This window comes from Callithrix jacchus, chromosome 2 (assembly GCF_049354715.1).
Source record: "Callithrix jacchus isolate 240 chromosome 2, calJac240_pri, whole genome shotgun sequence".
Taxonomy (NCBI): domain Eukaryota; kingdom Metazoa; phylum Chordata; class Mammalia; order Primates; family Cebidae; genus Callithrix; species Callithrix jacchus.
In genome coordinates this window covers 150591102-150611933 of record NC_133503.1, presented here as the reverse complement: position 1 = coordinate 150611933, position 20832 = coordinate 150591102, and the positions used below count along the sequence as shown (strand labels likewise).

Genomic DNA, 20832 nt, shown 5'->3' with positions numbered 1-20832 from the left:
CCTTTCCAGCCTCAATTTGCAGCCCTCATCTACCGGGTACTTCAAACTCAACTCATATTGAAGCACAATCTCCTTGTCACAGGCTATCACCATCGAACCCCCTGCTCTCCTAATTACTCAACCCTCCTTTTCCCTGCCTAATTGTCACTTATCCTTGAGACTTAGCCTGCACCTGAAAGGCTCCCCTGGTACATCAGAGCTTTATGAAAGGCCCTCTTCTCTATGCTCCCAAGACACTTTCCCACTCCCTAATGACAGAATTTAGAATGAATTGAAAACGTTTTGCACCCAGTCTCCATTCCTAGACTGTGAGCTCTCTACGAATGGAGTCTCAGTATTCTTGGCACTTTGAAAACCGTGCACAAGTAGCTTGAGTAAATGATTAAATTAATAAAAGACACTGTGCTCAGCAATACATATTTCAGAGCTGGGAAAAAAATAACTACACACACAGTTCTTAACGTCATAGTCCTTATAATCTAGATAAACTTTCCACAAAGAACGTTTCTAGTGAAACATCAACCAGTATCAAAATAGTCACCTTTCATGTGTTCTTAGGTGAGGAGGGTGATAGCTTAGGACAGCCCAACAGGTGCGTGTTTTTTTTTTTTTTGAGATTGAGTTTCACTCTTGTTACCCAGGCTGGAGTGCAGTGGCGCAATCTCGGCTCACTGCAACCTCCGCCTCCTGGGTTCAAGCAATTCTCCTGCCTCAGCCTCCCGAGTAGCTGGGACTACAGGCTCTCGCCACCGTGCCCAGTTAATTTTTGTATTTTTAGTAGAGAGGGGTTTCACCACGTTGACCAGGATGGTCTCGATCTATTGACCTCGTGATCCACCTGCCTCGGTCTCCCAAAGTGCTGGGATTATAGGCGTGAGCCATTGCACCAGGCCTGGTGTGCAGTTTTAAAGAAAAAATTGTTGAATTAATAAACATATGAATTCAAGTGTTGCTGCCATTAACATTTTCCCCATTAGAATCTGTATCCAAACTATTAACTAGCTAATTTTAAAACATTCATTTATTTTCTTTATTGCAGTTATTAATAAATAGAGTTATGACCCTAAGATCGGAAGATGTTTCGTAGGTCACTTTTGAATCTACGATCAAGTAACAGTGGCTCCGAAACAATCCATCAAGTAAACAGAAGCGGAAAAACTCACCATCAAGCTTGACTAGTTATAAGTATATTTTTCCCACTTAAAATTTTCTTAGAATTGTGTCACTTTGTAGACGTATTTATTTGGTTCAGGAAGGACAATGAGAGATTATCCAGTTGAACAGACTCACATTACAGACAAGGATACCAGGTCCTAGAAAAGTTAACTGACCAGTCACTGAGCTAACTGTATTGAATCATCAATTGTTCCTAAAGTCCTTCTAGCTCTACTGCATAATTATACACACCACAAATATATGTGTCATCCAAACAAGAGACATCTGTTTCACCAGAAAAGGATAGGCACGTATGTACATGGGACCTTGGCCATTCCCAGGAAGGCTGGAAAGGGAGGATGGTCTCTAATGATTCAACAGGCATACATTAGGAACCTTCAGCAAACTCTCCTTGGAAATGCTTAAAAAGGCATTTATTATGCACCTACTATGAGTGCATTAAGATACAAAAATAAAGGACGAATGATTAAGTCAGGTTGGGATATCTGAGAAGTTTTCATGGAGAGTAGTACTTAAGAAGGTTTTTGAAGGTGTTTAGTATACAACTGGTAGACGTTAAAAACTTCTGATTAACGGGAGTTTGGCAAAGTAGATTTCTCTTCTAAGAAAATAGCCATGGCAGCTTATCAGCATGAGGAGGACCTAGGAATGTGAATACCTATAAAAATGTTTCTGTCTATTTCCCATTAATATAAAGATATTCTTATTGCTAAATTAAAAACAGAAAATACCCTCTCCTTCCTGTCCACTAACAGAAATGTAAGAGATACAGAAGTGTGGGTTTTGGTTTAGTTTTTTCCATTTGAATTGGGTAAATGCCAAATTTGTAAAAATCATTAATTTTTTCTTTAATTATATTTTTCCAATTAAATTAAGCAAGTCTTAACTTACAGAGACACTCCACTATAAGTCTTGAAACAAATATTGCTAAATATCTTAAGTCACTTAGATATTTAAGATATTTTAAAATCTTAAAACTTTTAAGCCATAATATTGCCACTAAAACCAAAACATTTATTAGTAGGTCAGAAAGTGCTTGATGTAAGATATTCTAGGAGCTTTGATACTTTTCTTTGTATGTTGTCATATAAAAATTTGTCCACTAGATGGAGATCATTTTCTTAAACAAGGAAACGATTTTCCACTAAACGGTTAAATAACCTTAAAGTCCTAAATTACCCATTTCTTAACAACACAGGAAGACAACCCTTTAAATGACATCCAAAAAACAAGATTCACAATGTATAGTAATTATCAATTTTGATAACATTACATTAATTTAATATCAGTATTAGCTTTACAGACATTGAGAATGAAGATCTAAAAATAGTGGCTGATATTTTATTGGACTTTTGTATTAAAAAAATGAAACTTGAAAAGACTAAAATTTCCATGAGAAATCACTGAGTACTTACTATGTTGGAGTAAAGTAACATGAGCATCATTAATAGTCTGGGGTTTCACTCTAAATTTTGGTACCACAAGTTTTCTCAGAATACAGTTTGTTTTGGGAAGTGAACCTAGGGTCTGAGGTCATTTGCATCATTGATTTCCATTATATTTAATGCTCTTACAATCAAAATTAATTATCAAGAAAAAGTAATATTACTGAGCTTTTCTAGTCTGAAGTATTAGCAAATGTCAGTATTAGTGAATGCCCTTACAGAAAAACATGATTTTTGTATTATGAAAATATTCATTGAATTAACTTTAACATTTTGTCCCATGTCCTTGGATCAGCACGTGAATAAGTACAAATATACTAAACATAGTCCTTTTCTAGAAAGCACTAAAGTCTAGTTATGTCAATAGAACATCAAGCAACCAGAGCAAATAAAAGCAACAAAACAGGTGACATCTGTATTAAATAGTATATAAACACTAAAACACGAAGTTGTATTACAAAGGCAAGCAGAGTATGTGATGTAGACAATGAGTGTGAAGGGAATTCAAGAAGTTGAAGGCTGTTCCTCTTTAAAGGAGAGTTAAAAGATGTCCAGGCAGAGTAGAGCTGGGGTTGGGTGTGGAGGCCATCCAGCAAAAGTGAACCCACAAAAGCAAACCCAGGCAGAAATGAGTAAGGCATGTGTATAAAACAGGACATGTAGGGTCTGGCTCAATTTGAGGCTTGGTATTAAAGAATAGTAGGGACCTACAAAAATGGCAATTTTGTACAATTCAACCTAATAGGTCGGGCTGGATGTGTTTATGGAAAGCTGGGCCAAGGCGTGTCAGCAGAAGCTTGTTATAAAGACATACGTGGAAACACTCAAACCAACTTTTAACACTGAAATCTCAGGGGAGTAAGATGGGGAAGACTAGTATCTGTTAAAATAGACATATTCGTTTTGCAACAAATAAAAAGTAGAAAACAGAGTAAAGGCTGAGCACAGTAGCTCATGCCTGTAATTCCAACACTTTGGGAGGCACAGGTGGGAGGATCGCTTGAGCCCAGGAATTCGAGGTTACAGTGAATATGATCATGTCACTGCACTCCAATGTAAGCAACAGAGCAAGACTCTGTCTCGAAAAACAAAAACAAAAACAAAAACCCAAACAGGGTAGAAAACAACAACAACAACAAATGTATTAACCACAAGAGGACCCCCTAAAAGTCTTGTTCGTTAAATACTTCGAATATTAGAACTAGAAGGTTTGCCTCGAGAGAGGTGAGTTGTAGATTTTAAAAGGCAGTACATTTTTACTTGGTAGGGAGTAAGTTAGCTGAGAATTAGACTACGTACTTAACTTTCTGAAAGTTAGCCTAATTTGTCAGCTTGGGCTGAAACTGTAGGTGCCTTCGAATAAGCTACTTATTTTTGAAACATAATTTTATCAACAGTCCACATCGTGGTCTTATGAATAAAACAAGAAGGTGATGAAGGATAAGGTAGCCCTAACCTTAGATGCTGGTATCAGAATGATCAGTTGTGAATTTTCCGAAGACATTCTTTAGAAAACAATTGGATGTGGTGAATTCTCTTTTGACTCACAGCAAAGTAGATGGAGCCCAAGCAAAAATTTAGCAGAAGTTTGAAAAAGTAACTAAAGGATTGGGGAGACTAAAAATAACCAAGTATAAGGATGACGGCGACAATAACAATAATGTTAATAATAACAAAACTTCTGGAGCACTTCCCATGTTCCGGGCACTGCGCTTTGCATACATTATCTCATTGAATTCTCACAATAACCCTTTGAAGTAGGCACTGTATTTTCCATTTGACCCTGGGGAATCTGAGGCATAGACAAGTGACTCTATGTTTAGTAGTATGTTCAAGCTCTAAGTGGGCTTTAAACTCAAGCTGTCTGATTCGAAAGCTGGGGAGAATAGACTGTTTACATCTCTATTATGAAGTTTCCCACTAATCATTAAAAAAATACAAGAACACCTTTTAGCTTCCTCACCTGTATGGAACTTCTGAAAGTAACATTCTGGTTAACTTACAGGTGATGCATGCAAAGGCTAATTCTGAGACTAAGTTTTCCTATGGGGCCAGGTGTGGTGGCTCACACCTGTAATCCCAGCACTTGAAGAAGCTAAGGCTGGTGAATTACCTGAGCCCAGGAGATTAAGGCTATCCTGGGCAACCCGTCCAAACTCCATCTTTACAAAAGTTTTAAAATTAGCTGGGTGTGATGGTGCTCACTTGTAGTACCAGCTACCCTGGAGGCTGAGGCAGGAGGATCACCTGAACTTAGGAGGTCAAGGCTGCAGTAAGCCATGATTGTGTCACTGCACTGCAGCCTTGGTGACAGAGTGAGATTCTGTCTCAAAAAAAAAAAAAAAAGAAAAAAATTTTCATATGACCCAACATTTTGGAATTTGCCAAATCCCCAGATTTTTCTAATTTTGCACATAACAGTAGGTTGTAAAAAAGTCTTTGCTGTAACCCATTTGGTGGGTTTCTTTATAGAGTCTGAGATTTCATTTGGAATTAAGGAAGGGTCAGTGGGTCTGCAAAACGCCTTAGCAAATGGAATTGAAGTGCTTTCTTGTTCCACATGTTTGCTTCCCGTGAAGCAATTCAAGGATGCACACATTTCTTAAAAGAGATAACTTTGCCAGAAGGCAATTTTGGAGGAGTAATGATGTAGCTGTATATGGTCCCCTATGAGGGGGCAGTAAGAGTAATGGCCAGCTGGCCTGCTGCATTTGGTGGTATTAAAGTGTATGCGTGGCTAGCACTATTCATGGCCATTTACTCCACAGACCCATCCCTTTCTATGGAACCAGCCCCCTACAAAATACAAAGAGAAATCAGACAAACTAACCAATGAACAAATGCTCCCAGTTCTCCACACTGTTCCATTTCGGTGGAACCACTGGACGGTAACACAGTTCCAATCTATCTTTCATCCATGTTCTCCACTGCTCCCATATTTTGTGTCTACTGACCTTTTAGTTGTTTGTCTGCTGAAGGTCATTTCTCATCTTTTCTGGCCTTTTGCTAGACACTGCTTCCCTAGTTTAAATCTTTTCAAATTAATTTTTTGACTATGATATGGGCCCTCTCCTGAGCCAGAGTCCTGCTACCATGCTGAATAAATAGCTCCCCTCATCTAGCGTAGCCCTTAGGACCTTATACTCAGCACTGATCCCCAATATGAAGCCCAAAGGGAGTGGGACAATGAGGGTCTCAGCAGAGCAGCTGCTAAGAAACCCCTATCGAAAGCTGTTCCCAATATTGAAGCATCTCTGAAGGCCTCTCACAGGAAAGATGTTGCTGAATGCCTCTGGGAACCCTGGGAGCCATCACTGAAGCCAGGACCAGCTGAGAGCTGCCTTTTTTGCTACATATTAAAAACAATGGCACATAGAAAATATAGACCTACCAAAAATGTTCCTGTTAAGACATTTATTTAGGAGTTAGAAAGCATGGGTTAAATTTCAAATATTGGTTCAGCCACTTCCTCCTTGCAGGTTCTAGGGCAAGTTACTGTAGTTTTCTAAGCTTTCACTGCTGATAAAGATAATTACAGTAGCTAGCTCATTCCCTGCAGCTAGTACATTCTCATTATTTAGCAGCCATTGTTTTTCACTTTTATTACTCTTTATCTTCCAGAGGGATCTTCCACCTAGGTCATTCTCTTTAACTGAGTCATTCATTTTACTTGAACACATGGCTTTGGGAAGAACCTAAAGGGAGAGAGGAAAGAGGATGAGAACTGAGGGTCAATCATCTGAATCAGTGGTAATCAATGAGATAACAGATGATGGAGCCAGATTGCTCTAAGTTTCAGCTGCTTTTATGTCTCCACCCAACTCCATAATTCCAGTGTGATAACATCCCAGGAGGGTGGAGACTGCTGATTTCTTTTTAAGATATTCCTCACTGAGGAGAAAGAACAATTTCCTACTAGGAAGTGTGGAAGGCTTGGAGGTCCCAACAACCTAGGTGGGGCTCCAGCTGAATATAATGAGCAGAAACAGTCCTTCAGACCTGAGGTCTCCAGACACAGGGTGTAGCTTGGGGACCTCAGGTCACAATTACACTGCTGTTTATATTCCTGCACCCACTCTCCCCTGTGTATTGTAGCTCATGCTGTTGGCCACACATTGGAACCCATTTTGATGCCCTGCCACTCGAAGAGAGGGGAGGCTTACTCTTGAGTTTAAGCGGGGAGTAACTGGAACTGGATGATTACATACATTTTTGCCTCTTTATAATATTAAATGTTTTACCCATTATTATAAATATCACAGGTTACGAAACTTGTTTCCAATCAATACCAGTGATACTTCTCTATTGAAAATTTCTCTGCAGGTCAAATAGCTTCTCTAGGGTAAACAAAATAATGATTTGCAAAATTCACCATTTTGATATTTACTTTGCTCTGATTATCTATGGATATGAGACTGTAGAAACTAGCATTTTACAGTGATATGCACAGATGGCAATCTTTCCCAATCAATCATAAAACTACATATTAAATTTAAATAGGATACCCTGAGAAGGCATGATATTTAGCTACAAGATTACGCCGTTAAATCATACTACACATGTTAGCTTGCACAATACATATATTTGCACAGAGTTAAGATTAAGAACAGACACATTTTACCCTAAAAGAAAGGGTAAAATGTGTCTGTTCTTAATCTTATATAAACAAAAGCCTGGGGCTGGGCATGGTGGCTCACACCTGTAATTCCAGCCCTTTGGGAGGCTGAGGTGGGTGGACTGCTTGAGTTCAGGAGCTCAACCAGCCTGGGCAACATGATGAAACCCTGTTTCTACAAAAAATACAAAAATTAGCCCGGCATGGTAGCACAGGCCTGTGTGCTGACACAGGAGAATCGCTTGAGCCTAGGATATTGAGGCTTCAGTGAGTCTCGATCATGCCACTGTACTCCAACCTAGGCAACACAGTGAGATCCTGTCTCATACACACACACACACACACACACACACACACACGCACCCCCCCCCCCACAGCCTGGCACAAAGATGAAGCATATATGCTTATTTATGAGTAAAATATTATGTGGAATCTAGAAATATACAATACTTGTTTCTGACTTGTCAGTGACACTCCCAAGTAACACAGAGCAATAAAAAGATTCAGGATGGAAATGACAGCATGAGTTTGATGTCTGAACTGTAAATGATAGAGGATAAGCTGGACCTTCTTAGCACATTTTTGACACAATGGCATGGTAAAAGGCCAATTTTTCTGAAAAGTAGTAGGCCAGTGTTATGGAATGAATCTTGTTTCCCCCAGAATTCATATGTTGGAGCTCTAACCCCCAATGTGACTGTATTTGGACACAGGGCCTGTTGGGTGACAAAGTTAAATGAGGTCATATGGATGAGGCCCTAATCCAATAGGGCTGCTGTTCTTCTAAGAAAAGAGAGAGACACAAGAGCATTTTCTCTTTACCAGCATGAGGACAGAGTGAGAAAGCAGCCATCTGCATATAGGAAGAGCCCTCTGCAGGAATCCAATCAGCCAATCTTGGTCTTAGACTTCCCAGCCTTCAGAATTGTGAGAAAATTTCTGTTTAGGTCACCAGTCTACGGTATTTGGTTATGCAACCTGAGTTGACTAAGATAACCAGAAAGCCCCAACCAAAACTTGTTTTACTTGAGGTTTATAGATTACCTTTTAATGGTTATTTTTAAGAAAAATTTTCTTAACTGAAACTCTCCCTAAGAAAGCATCTCAAATTATTGCCAAGACCAATGCCATGAAATTTTCCTTCTAAATTTTCTTCTAGGTTTACAGCTTCAGGTCTTACAATTCAGTCCTTTGAGCTGATTTCTGTATATGGTTTAAGATAAGGGTTTAATTTCACTCTTTTGCATATGAATATCCAGTTTCCCAACACCATTTGTTCAAAACTTTTCATTCTTCATTGCATATTGTGGGCCCCCTTGTCAAAGATCAGTTAACTGTATATGTGTGGGTTGATTTCTGGGCTCTATTCTGTCCTATTGGCTTTATTGTTGTCTTTATGCCAGTAGCACACTGCTTTGATTACTGTCACTTAGTAATATGTTTTGAAATCAGGATGTATGAGACCTCCAGATCTGTTGTTTTTTTCAAGACTGTTTTGGCATTTCACAGTCTTTTGTGGTTTCTTATGAATTTGAAGATTGCTTTTCTATTTTTATAAAAAATACCATTGGATTTTGGTGGAGATTTTATTGGACAGTGTGGACATTTTAACAATATTAAGTTTTCTAATCCATGGCAGCATCAAAGCATAAGCAAAAAAGCGAAAATAGGCAAGTGGGACTACATCAAAATAAAAGGTTTCTGCAGAGCAAGGGAGAAAAGATAGTGAAAAGGCAACCTATAGATTAGAAGAAAATATTTGCAATCCACACATCTGACATGATATTAATATCCACAATACATAGGCACTCCTACAACTCAATAGCAAAACCCCCAAAACCCAATTGAAACCCCTCAAAATTAAAAAGTAAAACACCAACTATTAACAGAGTAAACAGATAACCTACAGAACAGGAGAAAATGTTGCAAATTATATTATCCAACAAAGTTCTAATATCCAGAATCTACAAGGAACTTAAACAAACATTCAAGCAAAAACCAAACAACCCCATTAAAAAGTGGGCAAAGGACATAAACACTTTTCCAAAGAAGGCATACATGTGGCCAATAAGCATATAAAAAATGCTCAAAGTCACTAATCATCAGAGAAATACAAATCAAAATGACAGTGAGATAGACACCATTTTATACCACTTAGAATGGCTCTTACTTAAAAGTCAAAAAATAACAGATGCTGGCAAGGTTGCAGAGAAAAGGAAATGCTTATATACTGCTGGTTAGAATGTAAATTATTAATACTTCAACCATTGTGGAAAGCAGTATGGTGATCCTCAAAGAACTAAAAACAGAACTACCATTCAATTCAGCAATCACACTAGTGGGTATATGCCAAAAGGAATAGAAAGCATTCTACCTTAAAGATACGTGCATGCATGTGTTCACTACAGCAATATTCATAATTGCAAAGACATCAAATCAAACTAAATGTTCATCAATGATAGACTGGATAAAGAAAATTTGGTACATATATACCATGGAATACTATGCAGCCATATAAAAGAACAAGATCATGTTCTTTGTAGGAACATGGATGGAGCTGCAGGCAATTATCTTTAGCAAACTAATCCAAGAAAAGAAAACCAAATATTGTGTGTTTTCACTTATAAGTGATAACTAAATAATAAGAATACATGGACAGGAAAAGAGGAACAATAGACACTGGGGCCTACTTGAGGGTAGATGGTGGGAGGAGGGAGAGGGGCAGAAAAAAAATACCAACTGTCAGATACTATGTTTAGTACCTGGGTGACAAAATAATATGTACACTAAATCCCCAAGTCACAAGTTTACCTACATAACAAAGCTGCACATGTACCCCTGAACCTGAAATAAAAGTTAAAATATTAAGAAAAGAAACAAGCAAAGACAAAACCCAAGGTGGAGTTGGGGAGTGTTTCTGAATTTATTTATTGTTTCTGTGATACAGAGCAACTAAAATTGCTTTAATAAGCCCACCTTGAAACACTGATATTTTAATGATAGGCCCCGCTACTTCTCCAGTCACCCACCCACATTTATTCTTTATATTACAGATAGAGTGATCCTCCTAAAATGTATGCCCAATCCCTGCACGTTCCTGCTCACTATCCCATAATGGTATCCTATTTTATTTGGAGTAAATACTACGCCCTCTCAATGGTTTAAGGCCCTCAGTGACTCGGGCCCCTGGTGCCTCTCTAATCTCATCTTTACCTACATCTCTTCCTCTTGTTCACTCTGCTCAGCCTCTTGGTCCCTAGCTGTCCTTGAAGCACCTGTGCATACTCCCTCCTCAGGGCCTTTGGATTTGCAGTTCTCCTTGCCTGGCATATTTTTTTTTCAGATATCAACTCAATGTTACCTTCATGAGATATTCCCAGGCCGGCCTATTTAAAACTGCCACCCCTAACCTCCCAGGCTTTTTTTTTTTTTTAAGACCTTCCTTACTTTTAATTTTTCTCCATAGCATTCAACAGCCTCTGATAAATTTCATTTTTTACATATTTTATCATTTTACCTACATCATTAAATAGATCCACAAGTGCAGAGTATTTTTTTAAAAATCTATTTTGTTCATTAATGTGTCTCCAGCAGATACAACAGTGCCTCACGTGTATGAGTTGCTCAATAAATATTTGTATTGGGAATACATGGATATCTTTAGACGCAGCACTGTTTTTTCTATCCTGGTTATCATTCCATGGTTATCTGTGTAGCTCTACTTCAAATAAACTTCATTGCTATTTTTTAATTTAGCTAGGAATTGGTCACTTATTTAAAGAAGGAGGCCTATCAATTAATAAGATTGTTAGCACATTTGAAGAAATAATCTGGAACTCAGAAGGCATTTTAATGGGGGTTATTTTGAATATCCTCCTGTTTGAACACCAGTCAACTATGCAATCAGGGGTGGGATCTAGGTTTTGTGGTGCATGAAGGCTATATAATTATTAGAGTCCACATTCAGAAAAATAATACAAAAACATCTTAGGTTTTCGATTTTTACAAAACCTAAAACTATGTGCAGCTGCAAGTGCCCCTTTGTCTTAGAACTTGAAAGGGAACCAGGCCAGTGAGAAGCTCTTAGCTTGATCTTCATTAGTTTCACATAGGCTTGCATCTGAGGCAATTACATATCAGGAAAGGATAAGAAAAACAACTGCATGGGTGAAAATAAAAATGTAGCACTTATATTATCTTTTTTTCTGGAGATGGATTTTTGAGTTGCCCAGGCTAAAGTGCAATGGTGCGATCTCAGTTTACCTCAACCTCTGCCTCCTGGGTTCAGGTGATTCTCCTGCCTCAGCCTCCTGAGTAGCTGGTATTATAGGCATGCATCACTACGCCCAGCTAATTTTGTATTTTTAGTAGAGACGGGGTTTCTCTATGTTGGTCAGGCTGGTCTCGAATTACCGACCTCAGGTGATTTGCCCACCTCGGCCCCCCAAAGTTTTGGGATTACAGGCATGAGCCACTGAACCCAGCTGCACCTTATATTACTTTAAAAGGCAAATTATTAGTTTTTTCTTCATTCCTTTTTTTCTCTTTCCCTCCCTCCCTATCATCTCCTTCTCCCCTTCCCTTCCCCCCATCCCCATCCCTCTCTTTCTTTCTATTTTCAGTATCCAAATTTTCAAAGCTTACTCATATTTCTCAAAATTCTTGTTATTTGCACATGTTTAATTTTCCCAGATCACTGAGTGTCACCTAGTCCTGGGGAATGGAGAGTGATTCCACTAGGTCAGATATTGAACCCACTTTGAAGAGGGGAGATCTTCAAACCATAGCTGTCTCTCAAGATATTATAATTTTCTTTTTGAGGGATGGGTTTTAAAAATGTGATCCTCAACCACATTCCTGGATATCTGGGTATTTAGACTTACCAAAAATTAACCTCCAAAATATTTTATTGAATAAATAAGAATGATTAAATGATAAATCCTGTGTAGAACTACTTAGCCTTAAAATATTATATAATAAATATGTTAAATAAGTCTAGGTAAGATTATAATACAAAACAGAAAAGTAATAGTTCTACTATAATTACCTTTAAAAATATAACCGGCCGGGCGTGGTGGTTCACGCCTATAATCCCAGCACTTTGGGAGGCCGAGGCGGGTGGATCACGAGGTCAAGAGATCGAGACCATCCTGGTCAACATGGTGAAACCCTGTCTCTACTAAAAATACAAAAATTAGCTGGGCATGGTGGCACATGCCTGTAATCCCAGCTACTCAGGAGGCTGAGGCAGGAGAATTGCTTGAACCCAGGAGGCGGAGGTTGTGGTGAGCCGAGATCGTGCCATTGCACTCCAGCCTGGGTAACAAGAGTGAAACTCTGTCTCAAAAAAATAAAAATAAAAATATAACCTAATTCTGATTCTTTTAGACTAATGGATATGAAAACTCATATACCATGTTTTTCATCTGGGCTCACACTCTCCATCAAATAGGTCAGGAAACCATTCACCAGCCCTACTATTAAATCTATTTTGGAGAAGTGGTATTATTCAGTTTCCAACCTCAACAATCCAAACAAACGAGTTTTCTGCTTTAATGGGGGTTGAGTGAATGGAAAAGGGCTTCAGAGGGTTGTGTGGCCCGAATTACAGACAATTTTTTTTCAGTCTTACTGAGGCAAAGTAATGATAAGAATATTATCTTATGATGAACATAAACAATCACTCTCCTCTGCAATTCTTTATAAATATATAGTGGAGAATAAAAAAGATCCATCTCATTATGCGTCTCATTGTATAATAAGTATACTGAGATTAGCTCTCTCTCATGATTTCTTATATTGGGTGAATTATGAATGGTTACAAATTATCTTTTAAAGGTTTTAAGATACTGGATGGGCTACCACAAAGGCAGCAGGATCTACTTCAACAATGATATTGCAGATTGAAGAAATATGTTTCCTTGAAATAGAATCCTGGCTGAAGACAAAACGACCTTGGAAAAACATAGAATTAAATAATCAGTACTGTGAATATAGGAAATTCTGCTTGCTGTCTGCCATATTCCATTCTCTGCCTGTTCCTGAGCATACAAGAAGTTTCCATTTCTATGTCTCCCTTGCAATTCGATTTGGCCAAGTGATTGGATGTGAGCAGAAATACTACATGCCACTTTCAGGACTGGTTCATAGCTTCTCCCACATGTCCATCTTGATGTTCTTTTTCTGTCAGCTGGATGCTGAAGATGCTGATGCATGAAGAATGGTAGAAACAGAAAGTCGGAGAATCCTGGTCCAGGACTAAGAGCAAGGAGAGTGGCCTTATCTTCCTAAACACCATCCTAGAAAGCTATTTGATGAAGAATGACTTGTTTTTAAGTCATTTAATTTTGGGGGTTTATTTGTTAGCATAATAACATTCAACACACTGCATTACATCAAAGTAGACTGGCAGTACTGAAAGTATGTTAAACTCTCAAATGTTTCACAATCTATCTCTGGCCGAAGTGAAACCATCTATGTCTTCATTCACTTCTACCACTTTCACGCTTCATTTAGGTTTTTTTATTCCCTTGATCTTCTGTGGTTACAGGTATTTTCATCAAGACATTTCTCATTATCTAAATGCTTAAGAGGTGTTAGAGAATAAGTCTATAATTATTACACATGGTTGTGATTGTTGTGTAATGTGAAAGCCAGTCTGGTTCTGTACTGCCTTAACAACAATCAGTAAAGTTACAGAGAATCACTTCAAGTGTGAACCTGACACATCAATCTGTCTCTGGATTATAGAAGACATCCAGGATCGAGAGTAACCAACACTCAGGATTTACATCTGTGCTTTACTTGAGTCAATGAGATTTCAGAAGTACCAGATCAAACTAGGCTTGCCTTAAGACTGACAACAAAAATAAAAATAGACAAATGGGACTATATTAAACATAGCAAAGGAAACAATTAACAGAGTAAAAAGACAACATGTTAAATGGGAGAAAATATTTGCAAACTATTCATCTGATAATGGACTAATATCCAGAACATGCTAGGGACTCAAGTTAACAGCAAAAACAAAGCAAAATAAAACCCAAATAATCCCATCACAAAGCTGACAAAGGACATAAATAAACATTTCTAAAAAGAAGACATACCAACAGGTATACAAAAGTGCTCAATATTACTACTCATCGGGGAACTACAAATCAAAACCACATTGAGGTATCTTACCTTAGAGTGGCTATTATCAAAAGACAAAAAATAATACATGCTGGGGAGGACATGGAGAAAAATGAATTCTTATTTAGTGGGAATATAAATTAATATGGCCATTATGGAAAACAACATGGAGATTTCTCAAAAAACTAAAAGTAGAACTATTATACAATCCAGCAATGTCCCTACTGGATATTTATCTAAAGGAAAAGGAAAGGAAATCTGTATGTCAAAGGGATACCTGAACCCTCATGCTTATTGCAGCACTATTCACAACAGCTAATACATGGAATCAACCAAAATATCCATCAACTAACAAATGGATAAAGAAAATGTAGTGTGTCTATGGCCATACCACCCTGAACGTGCCTGATCTTGTCTGATCTTGGAAGCTAAGCAGGGTTGGGCCTGGTTAATACTTGGATGGGAGACTGCCTAGAAATCCGGGTGCTATAGGCTTTAAGAAATAAACAAATAAATAAAAAGTAAAAAAATAAAAAGAAAATGTAGTGTGTATATATATACACACACACACAATGGAATACTATTCAGCCAAAAAAAGAATAAAATCCTGTCATTTTCAGCAACATGGATTGAACTGAATGTTAAGTGAAATAAGCCAGGTTTAGAAACACAAATATGGCAATGTTCTCATTCATAACTCGGTGTTAAAAAAAGTTGATCTCAGGAAGGTAATAAAATGATAGTGGCCTGAGTCTCAGAGGAGGAGGGGAATGAAGAGAGATTGCCTAATGTATGAAAACATAGAGTTAGACAGAAGAAATAAGTTACAGTGTGTGATAGCAGAGTTGGGAGACTATAGTTAAGAATAATGTATTATATATTTCAAAATAGCCAGAAGAAAGTAATTGAAATTATTCCAATACATAGAAATGCTAAATGCCCAAGGTGGTAGATACCCAAAATAATTTGACTTAGTCATTATACATCATACGCATGTAACAAAATATCCCATTTTCCTATGTACAAATATTGTGAATCAATTATTTTAAAATTATGTTAAAAAACAACAAAAAACTAGGCTTGTCTTATTCAAGATGGTATTGCAAAACAAAATGACATTTTGAATGTGCACATTTCTAGGGAAATGGTTGAGAGCCTATAGAAAAATTCTTGAAATAGTTCACAGTTTATCCAAACCCAGACTAGGACCACTCTTCACTGTTGTCTAGCTCATTTGCAATGGAATCAGGGTGTGTTGGTTCAGACTGGGAATGTTGCAGGTTGGATCAGATGCCTAAGACCATTCCTGTTCTGAACTCATAGACTAAATGCCCTCCTAGAGCCAAATGTTCCTCTCTAGAAGGAAAGGATATTACCTGGGGCATCCTCTTGCTGATATAGCACCCTCCTAAGATTTCAGCTCGTCTTCTCTGAGCTTCAGTATATTTCTGGTATAAGAAATATTTCATTGCAACCTTAGATATCAAACTCAAAGGATGAATAGATCCTGAGGGTGATAGAGTAGGTCACAGAAAAGAGTCGCCTATCCATTCCACAAATGCTCATCAACTACCTACTCTCACCAGCCTGGGAGGAATCATGAAGTTCATTGAGAAGACATAAGGACGGTAGTAGTCACATTGATCTTCATTCCAAAATTAAGTTGGGATTTTCTTTTCCCTCAGAATGACCAGATTCATGGAGAGGCTGTTCATAAATCCTGTTGACTTGCCAGGTCCATAGCACGCTGTTTTCTAAAGGCATTTGACCTCTTCTCTAATCATCTCAAGTTGAGAAGCAATGTTCTTTGCTGACCCTCTTTAACATTAACTATGTTCTCAAATTTAGAAAAATCAAGTTTTACTTCTTTAGCCATTAAAATTCTTCTCATTTTTATGAAACAATATTTCTCAAATATTTGAAATCATTCATACATTTTTGGGCCACTTCATCTGTTTTCTGGATAGATTATGATATTCAACTATGTGTATTTTTTCTTTTTTTGTAGAATTTATTCCATATAATCTTGGCCTCCATTTTATTTCCCACTTACCCTTCTTTAAAAAATGACTTATGCTTTTTCAACGAGGAGTCCAAAATGGCACACAGAACTCTAAGTACAGTGTAAACAAGGCCATCTCTAATGAGAAAGCCATTCAATTCAGCAAAGATTTTTCCAACCAGCTATATACAGTCATGCCAGAATCCTCAGATTTAGTGTTTCCTATTAGCAACTGTAATTCTTTTGATTGCTAGTCTGTAAAATATTTAGTACTATAGTGTACCACAATAGTGTAAATATGTAAATAGAACCTCCATCTCCAGCCTGCTCATATAAAATGAATACCCCTGGTAAATAATTTAATTTTAAAAGAAGCTATTTTTACAGAAAAATATATGCTGTAAGATAACTTTTACTCTTTTTTCATATATTAAGATAGTCTAAAAAAAAGAATAGATGTCAGTTTTTTAAACTTAGGGGAAAAAACAAACCTAAACATGATTATATACTTTGCTGACCTTTGAAATTTAATTTGACCAAATTTTGAAAATAGTCTTTGAGAATTACAGAGTGAGCACATGCCTGTACTTCATGAAACCCAAGACAGAGGTTTTTTTTTTTAATAAGCATTCAGTGTAGGTATCATCTTTGCTTTTTTTTTTTTTTTTTAATGTCTTTAAGCCTCTTAGAAATCTTAAAATATGACTGTTTCAGCATTCTTTTTCTTTTTTTGTAAAATTCAAAACTTAAATTTGACGAGAGGAAAAAAAATATCCAAACCACATCTATGCTTTTTCTGATCTTAGCTCCATCCTACGGAGCTGTACTTTAAACTTGCAATGTAATTATGAGTTTCCTTACCACATATGCCGCTAATCCCACAAAAGTATGTGGCCTTTCAGAATACATGAAAATAATCTCTCAGGTCACCTTGGGTACTTTTTCATTTGCCATGTCCACAAAGAGTTCCATCTGTGACCCTGATGGTCAGATAACCTGTGCTGGGGGAGACGAACTCCTCCCAAAAGCCTTATCCTCCTGTGCTTCTCCTGCCCTCACAAGCAGGTCTTTTCTGAGTCCCTTCACAGCCATTGTTCAATGGAATTCACAAAGTGACCCTGGGCAGTAGGTGGTGGGTCTGGGAGTGTGGATTTTTACCCTTATTTGCTGAAGAAAAATCTGAAACTCAGGAAGGAGGGCGATGATGTGCCTAAAGTCTCTCATATATTTAAATATCGGGATTATGACTCAATCCCAAATCTTCTGTTCTTTGGACTAAATACTTAAATGAAGAATTGAACAAACGGATTACTTTTAATTTCATAAAACTTGAAACAAAGACAAATACTTATTTTAATGCCCCCATGAGCACTCACTAGAGATATTCTCTAGCTAAGCACAATGTTCGAAACGTTTATGGGGAACATGCCATTTTGCTGAAATGAATGGATGAGTTTACATGTCTCTAAATAGTAGAATGAAAAAGCTGGAAAAAGGATTGCAGCAAGAGTTCTTCACTTTGGTAATCTTGTTAATCATCCTATCAATATTGTAATGCTTTATAGTGTATGGTAAATGTTTGCTAATACTTAGAGGAAGACACAGAAAACAACTATCTCGTTAAATTTCCTTAAACACATGAGACCAGCTTTGTAAAACAGAGGGATTCCCACTTAATATTCTGAAGAATATTTGAGAAAAATAGGAAGGTATTTCTTTTGTATTATTTATTGATTTTTGAATTTTAGATCCAGAGGTCCACGTGCAGTTTTGTTACATGGCTATTTTGCATGAAGCTGAGATTTGAGCCTCGAATGATCCTGTCACCCAAGTAGTGAACACAGGACCCGATAGGTATTTTTTGACTCTTGCCACCCTCTCTCCCTCCCTGCTTTTGTGATCACTGTTCATGGGCAGGAATGTATTTAACACCAAGATAAGAACTGATGCTGGGCTATGCCACTGGGTTGAGAATTGGGAGCCCTGAGTTTGAGTTCTGACCCTGCTACTACCTCGTTGTGATTTTGGCAAGCCTCTTGACTTCTCTGGGACTTAGATATTTCATCAAAAACTAAAGAAATTATCCTTTTCAATTTCTGGTCTACACATCACTTTGGAGAGGCTTTTAAAAATACAGATTCGTAGGTCTCCTTTTGGATACTCTGTGTCAGTAAAGCTGAAGCTGGATCCCAGACTCTCTACTTTCAAAGGCTGTCATAGCTATTTGATGTGTTGTCAGGTTGGGAACACCAGACTTGCTTACCTCCCTTCTAGCTTCAACATTCCTGATTGCAACATTCCTGACTGCTCATATTCCTCTACACTGTGCTTACTTGGGAGAGAGGGTGAGAAGAGCCAAAGCTGTCGTCACCAAGTTATATCAAATCAGCTTCCTTGGTGGTGTCCTTGCCCAGATGCCCAACTCCTCAACATTACTTTCTACATTGCTGTTGGAGTTTTGTGTGTGGTTAAATGGGAAGGAGAAAGAAGGGAAAAAAGGAGAGAGGGAGAGAAGGAAAGAAGGAAAGGAAGAAAGGAAAAAGGAAGGAAGAAAGGAAGGAAGGAAAAGGAGATAGCCTGAGGCGGTTGGAAATGTGATTATTTTACTTCCTTGAATAACTACTCTTGCCTATAAAAGTGGATTCTTTGTCATGGCACTTAGGTTACTTCAAAATCAGGTCCTAATTCCCTTCAAATCTTGTTTCTGGCCCCTCCAAAGATATTTCTGGTCATACTGTTCTCACTCCTGGAGTCTATTTTACAGGTAATGAAGTTTCAAATCCCACCAATTTCTGCCTCATGAAATCATTCTTACTTTTCAAAGCTCAATATGTAGTAAGAAATGTGTAACATGACCTCCAGTTCTTCCTTCCACAATTCCAAGCATCTTATTCACACGCTCAATAAAGCATTATCTCAGGGTATTGCAACTGACTTTAGACACATTTCTCCCCTTATCAGCTACCCCTCCCCAGCTATTTGAGGTTGGGGGTCTCCACATCATTTACTTTACTCATCATCATAAAATTAACATTCATGTTTGCTTGACCATTTGCCAATTTCTATACATCCATTATTTTATTTGCACTTCATAACATTTCTGTGAAATAAATATTTTTTGCCAACCCATTTTCTTGATAATGAAACTGTAAACTGGTTTGCTGATTAATGATGACAGGAGGTTTATTGGTTTGCTGGTTAATGATGAGAGGCTTACTAGTTTGCTCGTTAATGATGGAGCTGAGATATGAACCTAGATGCTGTGAATTCAAATCTTCTGATTTTCCTACATTGATTTACAAGACATTGACAGCTAGCAGATACTCAGTAAATGCATATTAAGCGATTAAGTGAATGAATAACTGGTGAGAAAAGCCATCATGGACTAAAATAATAGTCTCTGGCCTGTGTTTGCATCGAAACCTGTTACTTGCTATCTGAACAATGTCGGCCAATTTATCTAATCTGTCTGAACTTTCCTTTCCTTCTTTATCACATGGAAAAATCATATCACCCTCATATGGGTGTGTGTGTGTGTGTGTGTGTGTGAACTCAATGATATGAAATGTGTAATGTGTTCTAACCAGTGTGTGCACAAAGTACATGTGCTATGTTTTCTTTGTAACTTTATGTGAAAGGCAGTCATTCTGTTATTCATTACATGTGAATTCTATGCATATGCCTACCTGTGGAGGGTACATTTATTCCTGAGATTTTAATCTCTGTCATCTTCAGTGAGAAACAGTTAGAGAGACACTACATGATTATAGTTAAGAACACAGGGTCTAGGCAATCTGAGTTGAAAACCTGATTCTGTGCCTTTTTAGCCTTGTGAGTTTGGCCAAGTCACTCTCTCCATGCCTTAGTCTCTTCTTTGATAACATGGAGAACATGCCATTCAGAATCATGCCCAGTGTGTGACAAACGCCATGTATTTGTGGCTATTTACTTACATTATGAAGGCAAAAAACTAATAATAGGCATGGTTAGCAAATAATGACATATGTGTCCTTTGTGTTTCTCAACCAAAATTGATAACTCTTGTAAAATAGGAACAACAGTAAACTGAGACCTTGTCATTTGTATTTGGATGAGTAGGTAACAGTAATTAGACGAGCATTTGAAGAATACATAATTCTTCAAATACATATTCCACACTCACATATAAAAAAACAAAGTAGGAGTGTGCATTTTGTATTTAGACATAATGAAACATCAGCTCCTTACGTATTTATGAATGGAGTAGGAAAAAAGGTCATTTGACTTTTGTTGAGCAGCATGGACTTTGATCTTTGATGCTCTCATTTGAAATAACAAAAACTGCCTCTTCCTTTCCCTGGCCCTGGTATTGAACAGAAGAACTGGAAGGAGAAAGGGTGCCATCTTTTAGAAATGATTCCTCTGAATCATAGCTATACCTCTGAAACACCACATCAAAGGTTCTATTTCACTGGAGAAATCTC

The 20832-nt window shown here is 37.7% G+C and overlaps 1 protein-coding gene and 1 pseudogene across 14 annotated transcripts in view; one reads left to right on the top strand and one right to left on the bottom strand.

Moving 5' to 3' along the window:
* Positions 1-20832, bottom strand: part of PDE4D (phosphodiesterase 4D) — a 1594380-nt gene that overhangs the window by 266592 nt on the left and 1306956 nt on the right. The window lies entirely within an intron of this gene.
* LOC118151763 (5S ribosomal RNA) lies at positions 14745-14862 on the top strand (annotated as a pseudogene).